The sequence below is a fragment of the Podarcis liolepis genome (genome assembly GCF_965112155.1).
Source record: "Podarcis liolepis genome assembly, chromosome: 1".
Lineage (NCBI taxonomy): Eukaryota > Metazoa > Chordata > Lepidosauria > Squamata > Lacertidae > Podarcis > Podarcis liolepis.
In genome coordinates, this window is record NC_139554.1 from 20,533,904 (window position 1) to 20,558,956 (window position 25,053).

The following is a 25,053-nucleotide window of genomic DNA, read 5'->3' on the forward strand; positions in this document are numbered from 1 at the left end:
TAAAAGGCTGCAGAATATTCATCAGCCAAAGGCCTGGTTGAAGTAGAATGTTTTTTGCCTGGCGCAAAACATTTACCACAATTATTTCGCCTTATGTTAAAGAACAATCAGAAGGAATCATTTATCTATGGAATTACATTACATATCGTATGCACCATGCCAGGGGCAAGGACAGAGCATGCAGATTTTCCTCTAGGCAGTTTCATCCTTTACCCCTAAAGAAGGTATCAATGAATCTTCCCTCCGAATGATATTCTCCTTTCTGTACACTTGGATACTCTTTTTCATAAGCGACAAGGCTCCTGGCTTCAGTATGGTTTTGGCATTGTTTTGGTTGGTGAAGTTATAAACTTTACAAATGCAAGACACACTGTGTGGGGAAAGAAATAAACAAGTGTGTGTCTGCTAAGCTTCTCCAGGAGTTTGCATTAATATATCAGGCATTCTTTTTCAGCTTAGTAGCACCATCTTCTGGTTGCTTTCTGTCAGTATTCAACTGCAATAAAAACAACAACATGGGCTGCATTCTTACCCATTTACCTGGGATTAAGCTCCTGGTGGTCAGTGCTGGTGGTCACCAAAAGAGGTTTAAAGACTGTCTCAAGGCAAATCTAAAAAAAAAAATGTAGTATAAACACTGACAACTGGGAAGCACTGGCCTGTGAGCACTCCAGTTGGAGAACAGCCTTTACCAAAGGTGTCATGGGCTTTGAAGACACTCGAACTCAGGATGAAAGGGAAAAACGTACTAAGGGGAAGACACGCTTGGCAAATCCACACCGTGATCAACTCCCACCCGGAAACCAATGTCCCCACTGTGGAAGGACGTGTGGGTCCAGAATTGGCCTCCACAGTCACTTACGGACTCATTGTTAAAACCGTGCTTATGGAAGACAATTTTATTCGGCTACGAGTGATCGCCAAAGAAGAAGAAGAAGCTCCATTGAATGAGACTTGTTTCTGAGTAAACATGGCTGGAGCTGCAGCCCAGCAAGTGCACATATCTACTTAGAAGTAAGTGCCATTGAGTTTAGTGGGGCTTACTCCCAGGTAAGTGGGTAGGATTGCAGCTTACATTCCTTTCAGGCTACATCTTTATTCAGTATTGTCAAGTAATTGTTTCCATTTTCATCCTAGCTCTTTTGCTGATTCTGCAGTTCTTCATTCTCTCTCTCTTTTAAGCAACTCAAACTTCCCTACTTTAGTTTGAGAGAAAAATGAGTAATAATCCCCCACCCCAGGTTAACGGTTTGGTAAAGTTTAATTAGGATTACTATGACTTGATAATTATATAAACATATAGCACTAGGTGAAGTGAAAAGGCCGACAATAATGGAATCGCTGTGAGACAGAAATGGAGGTGAATGGAGAAAGTATTGTCAAAAAATGGCAATGAATTCAATCAGGGGGCCCACCAGACTGAGTTTCTTATTTATTTATTTTTAGGCATATTCTGCAAACTGAAACTGTTGTGCATATGCTGGAGAAGTGTTGCAGGCCCATAACTAGCGACTCATTTACATTAGTCAAAAAAACAGCATTTTAAATGCATTATAAATATGCAACACTAGATGGCACTGTAGAGCACCAAACTTTTCTGTGCGATTTTACATAGGGTTTTTTTGTTGTTGTTGTTGTTAAGGCGATTTAATTTATGATATTTATAGCGTGTTTTCACCCAGTGTATAGATCCACCCTAGGTTTCAGAGGCTGAAACTTCACAAAGCTAGCGCAGGAGGTCAAGCGGTACTGCTAGGCCACTGTTAAGGGTCGTTCTGAATGCAACTTGAGCATTGTACTACTCTAGAAAGCAGGGGCTCACAAACACAGAATAGGGAATACAGTCATGAAGTGTGCCGAAAAGATTCTACAGTGGTACTGTTATGTACTGAGTTGAATAGGATCCAAAATACAGCAGTCTGATTAGTCCACAGGAGCCACCCAATCCCCCAATCCAGCTCCATGTGGAAGTGAATCTGCAACCTGATTGGCCTACAGGTAAATCCCGGAATTAGCCAATCACGTGGGGCCCATTGTGTAAATAATGTATATAAAGCAGACATTCTGGTGGAACTTCTATTCCTCCTCACCACTATGAGCTGAATAAAGAGCGTGAAATCCACTCTGAACTCCGAGTATATTTCACTGGCAACGAGGATGGGATCCTGCTGAGCTGACTGCCACACACAGCACCGCAGCACCGCCACCTGCCACACCGCTGCCTCGCACCATGTATCCAGGCTTCAGCTCCAGGCCCCATGGAACTCAGAATGTCAACCAACAGCAGCTTCTCGATATTCAACCCAGCGTCAGGAGACTGGGAAGCGTACGCCTCCCGTTTCACCTTCCTCCTAGAAGCCAAAGGGGTCACCCACGAAGAAGACGCCAAGAAGAGGGCGATATTCTTCAGCGTCTGTAGAGAGGAGACGTTCAAAATCACCCGGGCTCTCCTTGCGCCTGAATACGTCGCTACTGTTCCTTGCACAACAATAATGGAACGGCTGAAGGGGCACATCAAAGTACAAGTGGATAAATAGGTACTGCTCCGGTGGGAAGGTAAATGTCGTTTCCGTGCGCTGCTCTGGTTTGCCGGAAGCGGCTTAGTCATGCTGGTCACATGACCCGGAAGCTGTACGCCAGCTCCTTCGGCCAATAAAGTGAGATGAGCGCCGCAACCCCAGAGTCGGCCACGACTGGACCTAATGGTCAGGGGTCCCTTTACCATTACTTTTACATTGATTATTGCTTTCATTTTATAGATCAATGGTCTTGTTAGATAGTAAAATTCATGTTAAATTGCTGTTTTAGGGGTTGCTTTTAAAAGTCTAGAACGGATTAATCCATTTTGCATCACTTTCTATGGGAAAACGCACCTTGGTTTTGGAACACTTTGGTTTTGGAATGGACTTCTGGAACGGATTAAAGTCTGGGAACCAAGGTAACACTGTATATGTATTTTTCCAGAGTCCTCAAGATGAACACGCTTTATTGCAGTCTCTCTCTTGCACCCTGAAGGCATGTCAATCATACAGAAAATCGAAATCATACAAAATGCCCTGTGCTCACTCACCCATGTGTCAGTCAATGCCACCAGCAGAGCACAGGATGCTTAGCTTCCCAATGCAAACAATCCAGAGTACCATGCAATCATAGAATTGCAGAGTTGGAAGGGAACCCAGGGAGCATCTAGTCCAACCCCCTGAAACGCAGGAATTAAACAATCCCTGACAGATGGCCATCCAACCTCTGTTTGAAAACCTCTGACAAAGGAGAGTCCATCACCTTCCAAGCAGCTCCCAGACCATTCAGAACAGCTCACATGCGCCTGAACAGTGCTCTGCTGCTGCAAAGCTACCTCCCCCTCTTTCCTTTTTGCTTTCTCCTTCTGTGATGGAACTCCTATTTGGGGACTTCCCTGGCTTTTCTCTGGCCCACGTAGTTGGCCAGTCTGGACAGTTGGCCTTGATGAAGATTTGACGTTTTCATCCCCAAAAAGTTTTTGATTTGAGTTTCTACTGAATTGAGGCTGCATTTTAATGTTGTATTTTAATCTTGCTTTTAAGTTGTATTTTAATCAATTGTTTTTATACCTGGTGCTTGCTGCCCTGAGCCGTGTCTTGGCTGGGGAGGGCGGGGTATAAATAAAAATGTATTATTATTATTATTACCTGCTAATACGTTTGAGCCATTTACATAGATTGTATCATCCTGTCCTATGTGGCAACATCAGGGCATTTTTATGGCATGAAGAGCTTTAGCATCCCATCATAAAACATCCTTCCATCAGGGACAGCACAATTTACCCTTGTTTTCCTCCTATAGAAAGAACTTTGGTTTTTTACATTTTTAAAAAATAACATTTTTGTTTATACTTTTCAAAGTTATACATTTCATTAATTTTACAATCATTTTAACATTTCAAGGTTTGACTTCCTTCCCCCTCTTTCTGCGGTTCCTTAAATTTATTTTTTAATATCTTCTCCACATCCAAATTCATGTAATTTGCTCATTTAATTATCTACTTTAAATATATGCTCTTATGAAACTGCAGGTTATTACTATAAACCTGCCAATGTTTTTATCTGTTCGCAATTTATCTGTAAATATTCAGTAAACCATTTCCATTCTTTTATTTTAAAAAAGTTTGTTATCTTGATTTATTATTCTTCCAGTATGTTTTGCCATTCATAAGTTTTTGTATCCATTCTTCCTTTGCTCGGACTTCTGCTTCTTTCCAATTTGGGGTGAGTAACATTCTTGCTGCTGTCGTCACATACATAAATAAATTTCTATACACTTTAGGTAGTTCTGTCCCTATAATTCCCAAAAGGAAAGCTTCTGGCTTGGTTGTTTTTTTTACAAATGTTATTTTAAACATCTTTTTCAATTCATTATATATCATTTCCCAGTAAGCTTTAACCTTTCTACAAGACCACCACATATGATAGAAAGAACCTTCTTTCTCTTTGCATTTCCAACACTTGTTTGATTTAGATTTATACATTTTTGCCAGTTTACTTGGTATTATGTAGATACCAACGATATATCATCCTATAGATATATCCAAACATAGACAGGAGAACCACAGACTATATATTAATTACACATTAAAAGGAGGGGGAATCGAAGGGCATAGTCTTGTGCATGTGTGCAGGAAACAGTCTTGCATTGTTAACACGGGACAGAATGCATGTTTTAACCATTGTCGATGTTTGGCCCATTCATGAAAATGCCCTCAGCACTCAGTGCGAAATGCAAGAAAGGCAAACAGACAAAAGAAGGACTTGCATTATATGGTTCAAGTTGTGCTTATCTGAAACTTGGAAGTATTGGTGCTTCAATAGCACTAATTCCAAAGCATTTGTGAGTGAGATTCATGTCACATGTTAAGGGACTCTTAAAACCATGGGTAGGAAAACTAAGGCCCGGGGGCCAGATCCGGCCCAATCGCCTTCTAAATCAGCCTGCAGATCGTTCAGGAATCAGTGTTTTTTACATGAGTAGAATGTGTCCTTTTATTAAAAATGCATCTCTGGGTTATCTGTGGGGCATAGGAATTGTTCATTCCCCCCCCCCCACAAGGTCTGAGGGACAGTGGACCAGTCCCCAACTGAAAAAGTTTGCTGACCCCTGCTTAAGACAGTCAGGATCACTAAACAAAGATTATTCTCCCTGCTTTATCACTTTTCAGGTCATAGATACAGGTAAAAGTGGAACTGATGGTAAAGACAGGTATTGAAAGATTTTCTGTTTATTTTTCCAGAAATAGACTCTGCAAATAGCATAAGGTCTTAGGCTGGGCCACATCACAGCAACTATCGTCTTGAGTAAAAGAAAGGCATTTATCTCATCCAACATGAAGCTGCTTCCATTTCCCACTTATACCCAGGCTCCACTTCAGCTATCACAGCTACTTCATGGGAGTAACACTCGCTGATGCGTAGAGATGGGAGAAGATACTTGGTTTGGGTCTCATTTAAAGGCAGATCTGTCAAATTCGTACTTTCCAAGATGAAAGTACTGCTATCCTTTGAAATGCACACTTCTACGGATTTTATTATTCAGTCTGCCAACCAGTGTTTACAAAAAGGCACGTATATTAGAGGAGAGTTTGCATAAAAATGAAGATACCGGTGAAAACAACATACACATAATCACTAACATGCAGGCCACTTGACTTGATAAAATAACAAAGCACACTTGATTTTATATTCCCTAAGAACATGGTAAAAGGCCTGCTGGATCAAGCCAGGGCACCTCCAGTCCAGTATCCTGCTCTCACTGTGGCCAACCGGATCCCTGCAAGGGAGACTGAAAGCTGCAGAATATGAGCAAAACAGCATTTTTCTGCCTTGTGATTCCTAGCCACTGCTATTTAGAGCTGTACTACGTGGCCAACATTGGAGATAGTATATAGCTATCACGGCTTGCCACCTATAGCCTCGTGCTCTATGAATATGTCCAAAAGCTGCCCTAATACCTGTAAGAGGATCTCAATTAAAATAGCTGCTACTGTTCAAGGCTCAACAAGCAAAGAGAAACTTGGCACGTTTTCCAAAACTGCAAAGAACCTCGTTTCCTGCTGATGAAACGAGATGCAAATTGCAGAGCAGAGCATATAGGATGCACCAAGAGAAGCAGCAATTGATTAATTTCATTTAGTGGCATTGGCCCAGTTCCGCATTTTGGCAAAGTCGTTTGGAATTTTATTCTTATCTTTCCCATGATGTATCAATTCAGATCAAATCAATGAATAAATAACCATTTGTAGTTGCTTTCTATAGCCGCCAGGGGCTGCTGCAGTGCAGGAAATAGAAATTTTTCTGCTCTCCTGGAGAGCAGAAATGCGAAAGCACTGTGCACTGTAAAAATAAGCTAAAGGAGAGCCTGTATAGGGCTACCTGGTCTGCATTGAATAGGCAATTACAGCACAACGCAATTGGGCGACAGAAGAATGTACAGGGCCAGATCAATACATTTTGCTGCCTGAGGCAAAGGGCAAGATCTTTCCCCAAGATACATACAGAAGTCAATTGGACTGACAGTTGAATCTTACTCAAATATTGGTGAAAGAAAATATATTGAGGGAACTTGAGGGCACCAGGCTAGCATAGGGGATACGGGGCAAGCATCATGGCACTGTCCCCTCCCTGCCCGTCAACATCTGCCACCTGAGGCAACTGCTTCACTCTGCCTCATCACAGGGCTGGCCCTGAGAGTGTACCCAATGGAAAGTGGTTCTTCAGACCTGATGTACTTCTTTCGTTCTTTTTTGTGTGATATATATATATATATATATATATATATATATATATATATATAAATTTATTTATACCCCGTCCAACTGGCTGGGTTTCCCCAGCCACTCTGGGCAGCTTCCAACAAAGTATTAAAATACAGTATTAAAATACAGTAGTCTGTTAAACATTAAAAGCTTCCCTAAAGAGGGCTGCCTTCATATGTCTTCTTAAAGTCTGGTAGTTGTTCTTCTCTTTGACATCTGGTGGGAGGGTGTTCCACAGGGCGGATGCCACTACCGAGAAGGCCCTCTGCCTGGTTCAACATCTGCCGTCCGAGGCAGCTGCTTCACTCCACCTCATCACAGGGCTGGTCCTGAGAGTGTACCCAAATTTAGAGTTGTCAGAGCAGCTAACACCAATATAAAATGTCAAAACTCAATTCAATTTAAAAGCTGTAAGTTTAATAAAGCAAGGTTGCAGCTAGGAGGCAACAGAGGACAGGCATGAGTAGAAGGCACCACGAGAAAATAATGAAAATAATGGAACAGCGGAACAGCAAAACAAGGAAGATTCGGGTCAGATAAAAGTAGTTATCCACACAGTGCGTCATTGAACTATGGAATTTGCAACAGAGGCAGATTTAGGGGAAGCTTGCCTGAGACATGACGTGCAGATGTCAGGAATTTTACTTTTTGAAACATGGAAACCCAAATTTAGGGGAGCACAAACAGTTCTGTGGCACTGGAAGCAGAGCCACGAGGGCACCCCAACTATGATGTAGAATAGAAGGCAAGAAGTGGGGGGGGGCAAATTCTGGCATCACACAGGGTGCCACTGAAATTTGAGACCCCAAGGTCTGCCACTGAGATGATGGCTACCAACCTAGATGGCTTTACAAGGGGATTTCGACAAATCCATGGAGGACTGGGCATTCAGTAACGACCAAGCATGAAGTCTATGGTCCACCTCCACTCAATGCCAACAAAGAGGGGCCTGATCCAGGACTGCTCTTCTAACAGTCAAGCAAATATGCTGAGCCACCATATTAAAAATAGCAGAACTTTCATAAGCCATTTGGACTTTATTTTGGGGGGCAGCTGTGATGGCTGTTCAGAAATGCCACAGCAACTGTTTGCTGAAGATTTCAAACACCAGTGCCTACGGTTACGGACTAATATAGACCTGCAGCCATTTATTCGAGCAGAATCCAGTTTAGAGTTAGCTGGAATGTCCCAGCTACTTTGTGAAGTGCCTTAACATGAAACCATGTTTGAATTCACAGCGGAGTCAGCTGGCAAGTCATAAATAGTTCCTCTGTGGGGTATTGCTGTGAAAAGCGGCCTTCCCAGAGCCTGTTAAACAGCCCTCCACCTTGCAGGGGGTCAGTTCTGGGGGTTCCTGACTTTGCGCAATGTTGCCTATGCGAGTAGACCCCCCGAACTGAACCCTCACTGTACAGTGGTACCTCGGGTTAAGAACTTAATTCATTCTGGAGGTCTGTTCTTAACCTGAAACTGTTCTTAACCTGAGGTACCACTTTAGCTAATGGGGCCTCCTGCTGCTGCTGCACGATTTCTGTTCTCATCCTGAAGCAAAGTTCTTAACCCAAGGTACTATTTCTGGGTTAGCGGAGTCTATAACCTGAAGCGTCTGTAACCTGAAGCGTCTGTAACCTGAGGTACCACTGTACTACTTTGGCTTTCCCACAAAGCATCCTGGAAAGGGTAGTTTGTTAAGGGTGCCAAGAGTTGTTGGCAGACCCCTATTCCCCTCACTGAACTACAATTCCCAGAGTTCCTGGTGAAGAAGGACTGATTGCTAAGCTGCTCTGTGATTGTACAGTGGTACCTTGGTTCTTAAACTTAATCTGTTCCGGAGTCCGTTCCAAAACCAAAGTGTTCCAAAACCAAGGCGCGCTTTCCCATAGAAAATAATGGAAAATGGATCAATCCGTTCCAAAGTTTTAAAAACAACCCCTAAAACAGCAGTTTAGCATGAATTTTACTATCTAACAAGACTATTGATCCATAATATGAAAGCATGAAACAATGTACTGCAGTCACAAAATCAATCAATCAGTAGCTGAACTGGGTTCCACGCAGTCACTAAAAAGAAAGAAAAAGAGCCACAAAAACACAAAATAAATAGCCAAAACAAACCGACATCGGTGTAACACTCAAACTGGAAGCGTAAAACTCAAATCAGAAGCATAACGCTCAAATTGGAAGATGCTAACAAGCATCTGAAGAAAGATGGGAGAGCCTGCTGCATAAATAACATTGCTTGATTTAAATGTTGCTGCCCTGGTTCCACCTAAAGATTACATTGTGCCAAGAATGCCCTCGCGGTTGCCTGCCAGCTATTGTTTAGTCATTCCTATCCATTCTCTTGGGCACTCTTATCACGGGAAATACAGGGAAATCAACGCCCATCCCAGAGCAGCCTGCCAGCTAGAGAAGAGAAATACATGCTGCAGAAGGCATGGGAAGATAGAACAAAAGGAGAAAATGTACACACACACACAGACACACACGATTTTTTTAAATTGAGTTTTCATTTTTCTACATTTCAAAATACCGGTAAACGTTTTACAAACTTTAAAACATCCAATGACTTAAATTTAAACATTTTTATCAACACATTATAAATGATTTCCCAATATTCCTTTACCTTTCTACATGTCCACCACATGAGGCGGGGGGGGGGAGTTCCTCCCATTTCTTTACATTTCCAACATGTATCTGATTCTGCTTTATACATCTTAGCCAGCCTACTGGGAGTTAAATACCACCTATGAATGATTTTCAAATCGTTCTCTTTCAGAAAATAACACACGGTAAATTTCAAATCACTTTTCCAAAGTTTCTCCCAGAGGTATAGGTGTGTCAATGATGCTCATCTTTTGTTTCCCATTCTAGTAAGAAATTATACATTTTAGACAGGAGTTTATCCTTATTTTGCAACAGTTCTTTTTCAGATTATGAGCAGATTATGAGGTGATTGAGAGAGCGGTTGCTGAACAGCTTGGTAGGTTTCTGGATGAAACATCAGCTCTGGATCCATTCCAGTCCGGCTTCCGCGCTGGTCATGGGACCGAGACGGCTCTGGTCGCCCTAACAGATGATCTCCACAGGCAGCTGGATCGAGGCGGGTCGGGGCTGCTGATTCTTCTAGACCTGTCAGCAGCCTTCGACATGGTCGATCACGAACTCCTGGACCACCACCTTGCCAACGTGGGGATCCAGGGCACAGTCCTTCAATGGCTGCGCTCGTTTCTCTCTGGTCGGGGACAGAGGGTGGCGCTTGGGGGGGGAATTGTCATCGCGCCACTCCTTGGTGTGTGGAGTGCCTCAGGGTGCGATTCTCTCCCCGATGCTTTTCAACATCTTTATGCGCCCCCTCGCCCAGCTTGTCTGGAGTTTTGGGCTGGGTTGCCATCAGTATGCCGATGACACCCAACTCTATCTGTTGATGGATGGCCATCCTGACTCGGCCCCAGATACACTGACCAGATGTCTGGAAGCTGTGGCTGGATGGTTATGTGGGAGCCGGTTGAAGTTAAATCCTTCGAAGACAGAGGTCCTCTAACTGGGGCGGGGCGATATGGGATTGAGGAGGCAACTCCCATCTCTTGCAGGGGTGCAATTAGTGCCAGCATCGTCCGTGAAGAGTTTGGGTGTAATCTTCGATACCTCCCTCTCTATGGAGGCGCAGATCACAGCTATAACAAAGGCGGCATTTTTTCATCTCCGCCAAGCTAGGCATTTGGCCCCTTATCTCTCTCGCCCTGACCTAGCCACTATGATCCACGCGATGGTCACCTCCAGACTGGATTATTGTAACTCGCTCTAAATGGGGCTGGCCTTGAGACTGACCCAGAAACTCCAGCGGGTGCAGAATGCCGCGGCGAGACTCCTTATGGGGTTTTCGCTGCGATATCACATTCATCCAGTACTATACCAGCTGCACTGGCTCCCGGTGGAGTACAGGATCAGGTTTAAGGTGCTGCTTTTAACCTTTAAAGCCCTATACGGCCTAGGACCCTCGCACCTACAGGACCGCCTCTCCTGGTATGTCCCACAGAAGAACTTACGGTCTGCAAATAAAAACATCCTGAAGATCCCAGGCCACAGAGAGGTTAGGCTGGCCTCAACTAGAGCCAGGGCTTTCTCGGCCGCGGCTCCAATCTGGTGGAACGCTCTGTCACAAGAGACTAGGGCCCTGCGGGACCTGACATCTTTCTGCAGGGCCTGTAAGACAGAGCTGTTCCACCAGGCCTTTGGTCAGGGCGCAGCCTGACCCCCTCCACTGGCAATCTGCACAGAATTTTGCTTAATGGTTGCCATCAATTTGATTTTAATTAATTTTTATAATGAAAAGTTTTTAGAATGTTGGATTATTTTGATTGTTGTTAGCTGCCCTGAGCCCAGCTTCGGCTGGGGAGGGCAGGGTATAAATAAAATTTATTATTATTATTATTATAGAATGCATTTTTGGCATACTTTAAACATGTCCTAATTATTAATAATAATAATAATAATAATAATAATAATAATAATAATAATAATAATAATATTTTATTTGTATCCCGCCCTCCCCAGCCGAGGCCGGGTAACTTGGCTTCTTAAGTTCTCCATAGGTTTCAGTCTGGGTTCGACCCCTGCAAAGTCCAGCAATTACCGGTACCTGTAGGTCGCCCATTGTCTGTCCGTATTGACTCTCTTAATTGTAAATGCTTCAGTGGGGCATAACCATTGTTGTAGAAATTTAAGCATCAATCACTCTCGTTCCTTAATGGTGTAAAGGTGTTTTCCTTTCTAGCAGATTTTTTTTTAATTGTTTAGTCATTCCTATCCATTCTCTTGGGCACTCTTATCGCGGGAAATGCAACGCCCATCCCAGAGCAGCCTGCCAGCTAGAGAAGAGAAATACATGCTGCAGAAGGCATGGGAAGATAGAACAAAAGAAGAAAATGTACCTATTAATTTAAGCTTACTACCCTAAATCATTGCTATTCCTCCCAGGATTTGTACAGGTACAGCATAAAACTCAGAGATGATCTCTGCATTGTTTAGTTGGCCAGGCAACTAGATGGTTTAACTACTGGGCTCATTCATCATTCCAGCTGCAACTTTGTCAGTTAACCTGATAACACTGTTGAATGGAGATAGAGACACGTAATGTGGTATAGACAAGTTTAGAGTGCAATTCCACACATTTCAAGTGGCTATGCCAGCTCAGTCTCCACCCTCCCATGATTAAAAGCCAAGGAATATATAAAACACAGTTATCATTTATACGGTTTTGGATTTAAATGACTCTTGAGGTGCCCTCTAACCTTTTTTGCTGTTGGCATCTGTCTCTGGAGATGAATGGCTAAAATGATTCATTCAGTTTCATTTGTTGAATGTCTGTTAGATATCCCATTTGTTATGCAAACTAGGGGCAATATGTTTCCATGGAAACCAGTTAGCTAGAGGCACTTCTAGAAGGTAAAGGTAAAAGACCCCTAGACAGTTAAGTTGCAGCGTTCATCTAGCTTTCAGGCTAAAGGAGGTGGTGTTTGTCCACAGACAGCTTTCCGGTCATGTGGCCAGCATGACTAAACCGCTTCTGGTGCAATGGAACACCATGACGGAAACCAGAGCACATGGAATTGCTATTTACCTTCCCGCCACAGTGGTACCTATTTATCTACTTTCACTGATATGCTTACGACACAGCGCCACCCGAATCCCAGTCTCCTAACAACTGTCAGCACCCGTAACAAACTATAGTACCCAGGATTCTTTGGGGGAAACAATGTGTCTAGACCACAGCCAGTATGACAAAAGACAGGATGTCCTTCCTCCTCTCTCCTTGAGGGGAAATAAATGGTTTTTAAAAGTGAGAACTGTGTAATTCATGGACAGAATTGGTTCTCCAAGTACATTTGTTGCAACTTCAACATTTATAATGCATTTGTGTATTATGTATGTATCTCTCTACCTAACATGGTGGTGGTGGTTGTCCTTTAAAGAAAAGGTCAAAATCTAAAATTTTATGATGAAGTAACAAGAGGAAGGGAGCAGAGACACGTATAAACACTGCAATAATGTCTGCCCATTTCAGTTGCATGACCTTGAGCTTAGCCCAGGGACAGAGACAATCATCCCAATAAAACTTTTTAGATGGGAAGCCTGCAGTAAGTTGAAAGCAAAAAGGAAATTCATCTGGGAGAGCAAATGGACAACCATTGAGTTCATATTTTGCGGGGGGGAACTGGCGACAGGACAAATAGTAATAATGGGTGAATCAAGAGATGGGAAACCTGTGGCCCTCCAGATGTTGTGAAACATCTGGAGTTATGTGGGTTTCCTATCCCTAGCCAGTAGAAGGGGCAGAACCAAGCACACTGTCCCATGCTTCTTGGAAAAAGGGGACGATAAAAATGTCATCAATTCAGCGCAGCTACCGTTTGCTTCTATTAAGGGCAGAAGACGAGGGAAAAGATGTGCTGGCTGCTAACACAGCATGTTTCCTATGCTCACCATTCCATTTGTGACAATTGGACTATTTAAAGTCTGGACAGCTGCTATATAGGATTAAAACTGGCTGATAGTACAGGCAGAGTAGGGTCCTGTGGAAAGTCAGGTGTTGTGTGTCACTCACTGCCTTAATGTAACATGCTCCTTAAGAATCTGTGTCTCGTAAGTCTGGCGATTATCCAACCACACTTAAGAGCCTTTCAGGACCCTTTGATTTCAACACTAGGAGAGTTCTGCGCCTGGGGCCTCTCACTGAAATCGATGGAACATAAAAGTGCCAAGCTTCAGTTGAATATGGCCCTTAAAACAAAATTCCTCGAGGTGGCTTCACAGAGCCTTGTTCATCCCAGAAATGTAATTATAAAATGCTTGTTTGGCTGCACAAAATGGCACCAAGGTTCTTCCCATAAAGAGCATTCAGATCACCATAAACAGAGCAACAGTAAACAGAGGTGAGTTGGTAGTTACCACTGCCTGTTCACCCATCGCACTGAGCCACTTTGTTTTAAACCATGACTTAATTGTGAACTTGCCGCACCATCACCACCTGCATGGATTGCTTATGGTTTGTTTGAAACGAATAAAAAAATGCATTCTGAGTTCACACAACACAACAAAACGTGCTGTGGTTGGTTTGTGCCATAAGCAAGCAGCTGTGAGGGGACAGGAAGCATGTTCGCGATTAAGCCGTGGTCTAAAATAAACTGACATAGTGTGACATGCAAAAAAGAGCCACTGTGAATTTTCTCTTGGTCATGAATTAGGAAAAATACAAAATGGGGGCGGGCAGTGAAGCTACCCCTCATAATGTTATACAGTGGTACCTCGGGTTAAGTACTTAATTCGTTCCGGTGGTCCATTCTTAACCTGAAACGCTTTAGCTAATGGGGCCTCCGACTGCTGCCGTGCCACCCGAGCACGATTTCTGTTCTCATCCTGAAGCAAAGTTCTTAACCCAAGGTATTATTTCTGGGTTAGTGGAGTCTGTAACCTGAAGCGTATGTAACTCGAGGTACCACTGTAAATCCAAAACCCCCCATTAACATGATGCCCTTTTATTAGGCCAACCAACCAAAATAGTGTACACACTTTAGTAAAGCTGAATGCCCCAATATGCAGTTTTGTCTTCTAGATCAATATGACATCCTCTAACTTTTCTGGTGTTGTAACCCTGCAGGGCTAAAGTATCCATTTTTCAGAGGGATCTTCTGAAAGCTCCTTTTACATAGCCTGGGATTCATTCAACAGCTGGAGTTAAGCTGGCAGGCAGATGGTGTTTTAGTACTAATAGTTTGTATTAATCTGACTGCAACAAGATATTTTGAGCACACATTTTTTATTGACTTTCTGAGTCTATGGAGCGGGGCTGTCTATAAATTACTATTAATTAACTTAATTAATTCAAGTCAGATGGGGACCTCAAAAAATGTTTGTATGTTTTTGTCATTTTCATCTCCTTTCCACTTTTATCCCACCGTGGATATGAATAAAAGAGAATGCTATTGAACACATAAGAGTTTTGTTTGTTTTTAATGTTACAGCTCCGCAAACGTATTCCTGCTGTATCAAAAAATGAGGTTATCCTGTGTACACTTACCTGAGAGCTTACTTCTGAGTTGACACGCATAGGATTGCACCAGCAAAGTATGCATCTATACTTCAAATGTATGTTACTTTTGCACCGCTTTGTCACAGATTGCCCCCAAAAATTGGAAATTGTGGTTTAGTGGAGCTGTGCAGAATTCTAGTAGCCCCCTCCCAGAGAACCACAATTCCCTTGATTCCACAGAAAGAATGAATTATTTAGATTTAGGCTGTAAATGTTGACAGTAACTTTCCACTATTATATTTTTAAATTCATCAATGAATGGCCACTTTCTGCCTGTCAACTGAGAGCTTGAAGTGAAGCTATTATTGGAGTGTCCCTTCAGCCCAAAGTTCTGCGACCTGAGGTTTTTTTCTTGTAGGACCTCACTTGTGGAACTCCCTCAGCAAAGCTGCATTTTAGGGCACTGTTGCTTTTAGGACACCAAAATCAGTTCCATTTACCTAAACCAATAGTTTTCAACCAGTGTGCCATGGCACCCTGGGGTGCCTTGAATGATGGTCAGGGGTGCCGTGGGCAACACTGGCCTCTTTCCCTCATCTGATGCCCTCTTGCTTCTCTGCCTCCCAAAGGCTTGCACAGGTGTTTGTTGCAGCAGCCCTGGCCACAAGCTCCCCAGGTGAATGGTGCCTCTGGGGTTGGCCAGGGGGTGCTTCCCAGGCCCCTGTGGGGCAGTATAAGGAGGCACCTCTCTTTGGGGCAGGAGGGCAGCTCAGAGACAAGGGGCAGCAGCTGCGGCTGCCCAGAGGACACCCAAGGAAAGGGGAGAGGAGGCTGAGGGAACACTCCACAAAGGAAGGTGTTTGAAAAAGGGTGAGAGGCTGCCAGCTCTGCGGGTAAGGGGTGACGTAACTGGGCTCCTGAGCCCCACAGGGGTGCCACAGAAAGGAGGTAGTTGGTCAAGGGAGCTGTGGACTCAAAAGGTTGAAAACCTCTGACCTAAACTTTTAATATTAGTAAAGAGCAACTGGCTCTTTTAGAAGAAGATCGGATGAAGTTTAAAGAATATTTTTTTAAAAAAATATGTTAATAATTAAATCCTAGAATAGCTTTGGAAGTGGATATAGGCTGTAGGGTTAGAAGTAGAAGATAGTGTATTTTAAAACAGTATTATTTGTAAGTGATAAAATGTGAAGATTTCTATGGTAAAAGTAAGTGTGATAAAAAATGGTTTAAAATTATGATATATGTAAACTGCTAAAGATGAGGTAAAATGAAAATCAGATAGGGGGGACTTGGGGAAGCTCACCTAACAATGTTTAGAAAAAATAAGGATAAGACAAGAATTTGTTTGTATTATTTGTTTTTCTGTTTGTGTTGTTTAGTTGTGCTATAAAATGAATAATTTTTTTGGGGGGGGGAGATCAACTGGCTCTTTTGAGAGGATTATAGTTGATGTTTATATGCTGCCTATAGTTTTTAAATTGCTGTGGGATAGTTTTGCTTTGTTTTACAATAAACAAAATGACATGCTCCATGTATCAGTGGAACAAAAGCAGGCACTGACTTTTTCTAGGGAAATGTTCGCTAGGGAGGGAGATTGTGGTAGCTCAGAGATCATTTCAATGTACTTTGATTATTTCTACTTTTAGTTAAGTATTTTTATTTATTTTCTTGATGCGGGGGCAGCTGCCCCCTGGCTATGCCCATGATTGGTGTGGTGCGCCCTGCGTGTGTAGGGAGGCAAAGGCGCCCAGTATAAAGTTACTGTGGTTCAAAGGGGTTGAGAAGCCTAAGCGATTCCAGCAAGGAAAGCCAAACCAAACTGCAACGGGCCAAACTGACCCGCACCGCTTGTGTTTTTGAATGCGGCAACCTTGAATGCGCAAAAGGCCGTGGCTAAGAGGGGCGGCGGCGTGAAGTTCAAAGGCGCCATCGTGCCAATGCAGGCCGTGTGAATTTGGTATATAAACTCGTTCCCGCAACTGCAAGCCTCGACCCCTAGGGAGCATCTGGCCATTGCATAAGCCTCCTCCGGCCTCTTAAGCAGTCCCTCCTGACGCGCTTACATAACACAAGCCCCCACCGCCGCCATCCCAGCGACCCCGGAAGATAAGATCTGCAGCAAGCACCCCGCACCTCCGATCCCGGGGCGCGCTCAGCCAAACCGTCCCCGGACACCTGTCCCGCCGCGCCTTTGCGCAGCGCTCTGCAGAGCGGAGCGATGAGCCCGGCCGATCGCAGGCAGGGCAAGCGGCGGCGAAGGCGGAGAGAGCGAGGCCCAGAGGGAGGAGTCTCCGGCAACGCCATCGACGGCCCCGCCGCAGCTCCGGGTCCTGGAGCCCTCCGGCTGCGGGCTGCCTTTATTTTGCTGCAGGAGCCTCCTCTGCACCGGGATCCTCGCGCGCTCCCTCCGTCTCTCCATGCCTTTTAGGTGAGTGGCGCGCTCGGGCTGACTTTGGACGACCCACAGCGGGGCTTCCCTCGGCCGCGCGACCGGAGCCCGCCTTTGCGGTCACTTTGACAGGCGATGGCGCCACCCTCAGCCTCGGTTCGGGGGCACCGGCTGCTGGCAAATGGGTGTCTCCCTTCTTCCCTTGACGGGGATCATCTTCCCCGCTTCCTCGGAGACGAGCAGGCAAAACTTTTCATGCCCCCCCCCCCCCCCGTCTGCCCTCCTCGGGATCTAGCGGTCGTCGCGCGCGCTAAAAGCGCAGACGGGGAAATCCCACCCCGAGCCGGTTGTCGCCGCCAGGTCCCCTCCCAGTTCTAAGGCTGAAGCCTGGGAACTTTTAGAAGCGGCGCGGGGCAGCGTCACCACCGGCTGTGTTTCCGGACGCTAATAATATATCGATTGCTATTGCTATTAGATTGCCCGCTGCCGATAGATAGATAGATAGATAGATAGATAGATAGATAGATAGATAGATAGATAGATAGATAGATGAGAGAGAGAGAGAGAGAGAGAGAGAGAGATTGGCGGTGAAAGCGGTTTGCGCGCGGCGCGGATCCTAACTGCCTCTGCATGTTGGAAGGAAGTCTCAGGGTGTCCTTTAGGGCTGCAGGCGGAGGTGCTGCATGCGGCACTCGCGGTGCGCTATGGAAAGGCATTGGGGGACTTTCTTGTATCGGATGACAGCTAGTCTTTGGTTTCACAAAGGAGATCTTTCTGTAAAACAGAAACTGAAAAATGCGAGGAGCAGAGATGGGGGGGGAGCGAGGGGCGCTGGCAGAAAGGGGCCGGTTGTGCAATTGCCTCCTTGTATCGTACACAATGTAGCGGTTTATTTATAGTTCGTGGAAGGAGGAGCCTCTGGAAAAAGGCGCCTTTTTTTAGAGAGAGAGAGAATATATTTTAACAGCTGGGCCGCTATTTTCTCAGAGATACATTTCCTGATAGTTTTGTTGTTGTGTGTACGGAGTGGGGGGTGTTCTCCGAAAAAAGAACTTCTGTTACGCCTCCGACGTATGGCGAAATCCTCCTCCCTCATTTTTCAGCCAGTGCAGAATTTCAGGCGTAATTGTGGGTCCAGAAGTAACTGTTTATTTTTGTTTCAATACTACCGAAAGAAGGGACGGCCTCGGTCTGAGCTCCTCCCAGCCCTCCTCTCTTAGCTCGCTGACCAATAGACACTAACAACAGAGTTTCATTCAGAATTAACTGACTCGAATATATTTTTCTGTTCATTTTCTTCCGCTTCTTCCTCCTCCAGCACAGGGGATCGGAATGGGGCGGGGAGGGGGCTTCGGCATACAGATCACTTCCTCTACCTTTGAGCTGCGGCCCTTTGTTGTAATTCCCTATAATCCAGTAGTTCCATCATAGAATTGCAGGGTTGGAAGGGACCACGAGGGTCATCTAGTCCAGCCCCTGGCAATGCGGTAATCTTTTGCCCTACGTGGGGCTCAAACCCAGGACCTTGAGATTAAGAGTCTCCTGTTCTACCTACAATTGTTCTGGAGAATATTTGGCAAATCCCCTCCACCTAAATTTTGCCACCTGTCTGTAGGGGTCACAAATCTTAAGAACCATTTTCACTTCATCCTAAAATAGTTATATTTGCTCTACTTAACATGAGAGTGGGGAATTCATGACTTGGTGCCTTCATGGGTGCAAAAGCAAGTTAATAATTCCTTGGTCTGAAATGGTCTGAAAACGTCAAATGCAGTAGGCAGGATTCCTCCCAACGTACCGGTAGCTTGAAACCTTTGACTCTTAGGAAAGTCGGAAGGGGAGGTGGCAGAGATAGAACTTCTGCAGTACTTCTTCATGCACCACATAGTTAAACTAAAAAGGTAAGAAAGGTAAAGGACCTCTGGATGGTTAAGCCCAGTCAAAGGCGACTATGGGGTGTGGCGCTTATCTCGCTTTCGGGCCAAGAGAGCCGGTGTTTGTCCACAGACAGCTTTAAAGGTCATATGGGCAGCATGACTAAACTGCTTCTGGCGCAACGGAACACCATGACAGAAACCAGAGCGCATGGAAACGCCTTTTACCTTCCCACCACAGCGGTACCGATTTATCTACTTGCACTGGCATGCTTTCAGACTGCTAGGTTGGCAGGAGCTGGGACAGAGCAACGGGAGCTCACCCCATTGTAGGGATTCAAACCACCGACCTTTTGATCGGCAGGCTATGGAACTCACTATCGGCCACTAATGGTTACCAACATAGATGGCTTTAAAAGAGGATTAGCCAAATTTTGGGAGGATAAAGCTCTTCCTCCCCAGTTGGAGGTAGCAGTGTTTCTGAAAGGTAGTTGCTGGAAGCAAGAGCGGCATCTGCTTGGCTACTGTGAGAATAGGATGCTGGACTACACGGGCCATTGGCCTGATCCTGTGAGCTCTTCTTATGTACAGTAATACCTCATGTTGCATTAGGTTCAGGTTGTGTCTTTTTGGCTTCCAAACACGGCAAACCTGGAAGTGTATACTTCCGGGTTTCACCGCGCGCATGTGTGCAGAAGTGTTCTACGTGCTTTGTGCATGCACAGAAGCGCTCTATTGCACTCCACGCTTGCGCAGAAGTGCCGCTCTGGTTGCAGACTTTCCGGGGTGCGAATGGCACCCTGGAACAGATCGTGTCCGCAACTAGAGGTACCACTGTACATATGTTCCAGTGCCGTTGCTCTTTCAATAGATAAAAGGGTGCAATTTGGTACAGGGGTCAAATCCCTGCTTGTGTGCACACCATACACTTAAAGCACATACACACACTCCAGCCCACTGTAGTCTACTCTTCACAGAGGTACAGTTTCCCACCACCCTTAGCAAACTACAGTTCGTAAGATTCCTTGGGCTGGAGGTCCCCCTACCAGCTGCCTGGGTTTGTGGCTGTCTGACAGACCCACCCGCAGAGGAGATAGTTGAGCAGGAACTGCAGAGCAGGTGCAGAAGTGTCTGCCTAGCATCATGTGAAGTGACTTGGGAGGAGGGGAGGCGCAGGGATACACCTGTTCCAAACTAGGGATGGAGCCTTCAGCTGCTATGTACAGCCTGAGCTGCTTGACCACTGAAGCACAGCTCTCATTCCAGCTCCATCCTTTCTGGTCTGCAGGATCAACACGCAATTGTCCTATATATGACTCTAGTTTTTATTCAGAGAAGACCCACCAAAATCAGTGGCCATGACTACTAATTTAGACCCATTAATTTCAGTTTGTCTACTCTGAGTAAAAGTTAGTTGAATACAACCCCTGATAATTTTTTGCTCTCGTTCTTTACAGCATTCCCCAGAAAACACAATGTTTTAGCTTTATGATCCACCTTACTCTTTGAAAACATGAGGAAAACTGGCAGTTTCCAACAATGTTATTGTTTCCTTTGCCTACCTTTCCTAATTTTAATAATATTTGTAAGCTGCAGCATAAGCATAAACTGAAAACAAGATACTTAGGGTGCTCATGCAAGGCGCAAGGATATAGCTGTGGGAAAACACAGGTAGATGTTGGTGGAGAAACTTCTCCAATCGCACTTGTTCGCCTTCTGTGACTGGACCCCAGCACTGCTAATTGTGCCTGAGCCGAGCCAATGGGTATATGGAGATCTTATACCATCCTTGAGCTTCCAGTCTAAAAAAGCAACAACAACAATTTATTATTTATACCCCGCCCATCTGGCTGGGTTTCCGCAGTCACACTGGGTGGCTCCCAACAGAATATTAAAATACTAAACACGTATATCTTCCCTTAGGGAGATATAGGGAACAATGCAAAGGTAGTGTGCTGGCTGGCTGCTCAGCAAAAAGTGAGCCCGTTCTAGCCTTCCAATGCAATGAGCACAAAGGCATTGTTGGCTTGTTTGGATGATTTAAGTGCTTAATCAAAAAGCTGTCCAAAGTGAAACACAGCTAAAATCCAGAAAGCAATGAAAAACAAATGTACATAAAACAAACACCATGCAAACACAGATGAAAATCAATGCAACTTTAGAATGAATATAGGTAACTAAATTACCTGTCTGGGTAAGCATTTTCAGCAGGTCTCTAAAGCAAAACAGCAAGGGCACCTTCTTAATGTCAATTGGCAGGGAGTTCCAAAGGATGGCCACAGTAAGGGACTGACTCCAAATGCAGAACGAACAATCTATGGCCTTTGCAAAAGGTGCAAGTCTGCAGATTGAAGCAGTCGAATAGGCATCTCACCTCAGAGGCGACTGAAGAATGCTAAGAAGTTAGTGGATTAGGCAATCCTACTGCATTCAGTGCTGCAGGTACAGTATGGGTGTGCATGGAACTGCTGCTTTAATTTTATTAAAGTGTGTTTTAATTGCAGCATTAAATGCATACGTTTATGTATTTCAGACTACTTATTTTTAGGGTTTTGCTGTTTTGCATCGATTTAATTCCCCCCTCATTACCTGTGCATTACCTGTTCTAAAGATCATTGAGATGATATACGTAGAGCACTTTGAAATCCCCTGTTTAAATGCTAAGCGTTCTTCTTAATGCCAAGCAGAAGCAGGCATTAATTAGTTTCAGGAGCCCTCCTGAGGCCTCCTCCTTTACGTCTTTATTAATGGCTCCAGGTAGGACCTAAAGGGGGGGGGGGGCGGGTGGAGAAACATGTTAACATTTTGTCCATCAGATTACTGTAACACTATGGCTTGTCCTCCAAGTGAAACACATTCATTATCCACCCATTAGCATTGTGAACAAGTCTTGGCTTGTGCCTCTGCAGAGTTAAACTGCCAAAAGAGCTGCTCTCTGGGGTATAATTACAGCCCAGCACGTGATGACCTTTTTGCATCGTAGACGTGTGTTGTTGGCACCCTTTGGTGCCTTCCCACTGGCGGCTGCTTGGTGGGCCTGTCTCTGCAAGGGATAAACATAGGGATAAGGGATAAGATATCTCTTTCCAGAAAGGGAGGCGCCTGCACGAAAGAGGCTGGGCATGGAAGACCCACCCGATTCAGCAGGGAAACAAGAGGAGGGCTGAATAAATTGCTTGCCATCAGCCAACTTCAAAGCATTCATGCCAAACCATCCAGGTCTTTCTTTCCCCAGCTCTTTGTGCAGAGGGGAAGACAGCCAACAGCCTTTTCGATTTGTGGATTTAGAGAGGCTGCTCAGTATGTCCCTTTTATTAGGGTCAGGGTGGGGGGGACGTGTGTTGCTCAGACTGTTGTTGAACTGCAGCTCCCACCTTAGATAGCTCAGTCGGTAGAGCATGAGACGCTTGATCTCAAGGTCTTGGGTTTGAGCACCACATTAGGAGAAAGATTCCTGCATTGCAGAGGGTTGGACCAGATGGGTGGTCCAAGTTTCGAAGATGGTGGCGCGTGCAGACACTGAGAGCTCCCTGGAGGGGAGTCAGGGTTTGTTCAAACGAATTATTTATAGCCAATTGCACTCTTCCCACCTTGGATCAAATCTATGCTTCCAGGTGCCATAAGAAAGCTGCAGAGATAGCGCAGGATAGTGCGCACCCCGGGAATGATCTCTTTCAGCTTCTGCCTCCTGGAAGAAGGTAAAGGGGTAAAGGGGCCCCTGACCATTAGGTCCAGTTGTGACCGACTCTGGGGTTGCGGCACTCATCTCTCTTTATTGGCCGAGGGAATCGGCGTACAGCTTCTGGGCCATGTGGCCAGCATGACTAAGCCGCTTCTGGCGAACCAGAGCAGTGCTTGGAAACGCCGTTTACCTTCCCACTGGAGCGGTACCTATTTATCTACTTGCACTTTGATGTGCTTTCGAACTGCTAGGTGGGGCAGGATAAAGATTAGGACTAGCCGCCTGAGAAACAGTTTCTACCCAAATGCGATTTTGGTTTTAAACACAGTGTAAGGAGTCTCTATGAGAGTATATTGTATTTAAAAATGGGGTATCAGAGTTTTTGGGGGGCAGACAGGTTGGGATAGCTGGGATAGCAGGCTTGTTGGGTTTTGAATGTTTTATGTAGATTTTTCAATTTCGTTGTTCTGTATGGGACAATGAGAATAAAGATTATCGTATCGTATCATATCATATCGTGGTCACTTCCAACTCTACAGATCTATGATCCCTGGCTATTGGCCCTGCTGTCTGCGGCTGAAATCCAGCAACACCCTTTTATTAACACACCTCTTTGTAACACAGTCCTGTTGTGTGGTATTAACTGGAAAAGGCTACCAACTTTTGTTTAACCTGAGGACTCACCAACGGGCAGTGGTCTTCAACAGGTGTTTCTAGAGCTAGCCACAGGGTTTTACTCAATGGTTTTGGAGAGCCAGAAAAGGAGCTTAGTGGCTGGTGACAGCTCTGTGACACATTTCACAGTAGCCAGCTAGCTATAACGGCTGAACTCTGCCACTGGGGCTGGAGCCAGTATTGCTTCTGAATAACCAGTGGCTGGAAACCACAGGAGGGGAGAGTGTACTTGGGTTTGGGTCCTGTTTGCCGGTATCCCACAGGCATCTGGTTGGCTGCTCTAAGAACAGGATGCTGGACTAGATGGGCTTGATCCAGGAGGCTCTTCTTATGTTCTTACACACTGGTGCTGGGGGGACGCTGTATCTAAAGAGAGAGAAACAGTTTGGCGTTGCAAGGTAGACAGCTGCCACGGAGTCAAACTGAGTCTTGGGGCATCTTAAAAACTAGCAGCCTTATTATAGCATTAGTGGACAAGTCTCTGCTTCATCAGTTGCATGGAGCATAACCTTTAAGTGGATTTACATATACAACAGGGAGGGTGTGTTGTAAGCAGTATGAGTTGCTGGTGGTCAGAACAGAGGTTTGTCTCAAGGCAAATCTAAAAAAATGTACGGTAGTATAAACACTGACGACTGGGAAACACTGGACTGCGAGCGCTCCAGTTGAAGAGCAGCCTTTACCAAAGGTGTCATGGGCTTTGAAGACACTCGAACTCAGGACGCAAGGGAGAAACGTGCTAGGAGGAAGGCACGCTTGGCAAATCCACACCGTGATCAACTCCCACCCGGAAACCAATGTCCCCACTGTGGAAGGACGTGTGGATCCAGAATTGGTCTCCACAGTCACTTACGGACTCGTTGTTAAAACCGTGTTTAGGGAAGACAATCTTACTCGGCTACGAGTGATCACCAAAGAGAGAGAAGGGTTAGGAGAATGATATGGTTTGTATGCAGAATGGTTTGTTAGGAGAATGATATGCTTTGTATGCAGAATGCCCCAGGTCCAATACCTGGCATTTCCAGGTGGAAAAGGCCCCTATCTGTAGCCATGGACACCCCCAGCCATTTAGTGGAACCATTTAGAGCCACCCAGAGTGGCGGGGGAAATCCAGCCAGATGAGTGGGGTATAAATAATAAAACTGTTTTGGACTACAGTTCCCATCAGCCCCAACCAGACAATGGTTTGGCTGGGGCTGTTGGCAGTTGTGGTCCAAAACATCTGGAGGACATCAGAGACACCAGTACTGAATTTGATGGGTAGGGACAACTGGCTGGGATACAAGCTCCAAGAGAACTATAGGCGTGAGGTTCTCTGGTGTTCCTGCTCTTAAGAGTTTACACTCCTGCACTAGGAGCCGAAGCACAAGCAAGAACCAGCTTCCTTACGGACACACCCTTAATCCCTTTACCCACCCATCTTTTCGCGATTCCCTTCCCCAAACTCAAAAGCAGCACGCAGGCTTGTAGTCTCTCTCTGTGCAACACCTTCCCCTTTTTCCTTAGGAGAGTTCTGCCAAATCCAGTTTCAACCCCAGCCTTTCTTCTTCTTCTTGCTTCTAAAACTCTCAATGTGAGGGATTTAATTCCCAGGGAATTAGCTGCATCCTTTCC

The 25,053-nt window shown here is 45.1% G+C and overlaps 1 protein-coding gene across 2 annotated transcripts in view; it reads left to right on the top strand.

Moving 5' to 3' along the window:
• The first annotated feature begins 16,814 nt into the window (after positions 1-16,814).
• SYNE3 (spectrin repeat containing nuclear envelope family member 3) overlaps positions 16,815-25,053 on the top strand; it is a 108,020-nt gene continuing 99,781 nt past the window's right edge. For both annotated transcript variants that reach the window (XR_014525730.1, XM_083501548.1), the window contains exon 1: positions 16,815-17,247. The gene's annotated coding sequence lies outside the window, so the exon portion shown is untranslated. The remainder of the gene's footprint in view (positions 17,248-25,053) is intronic.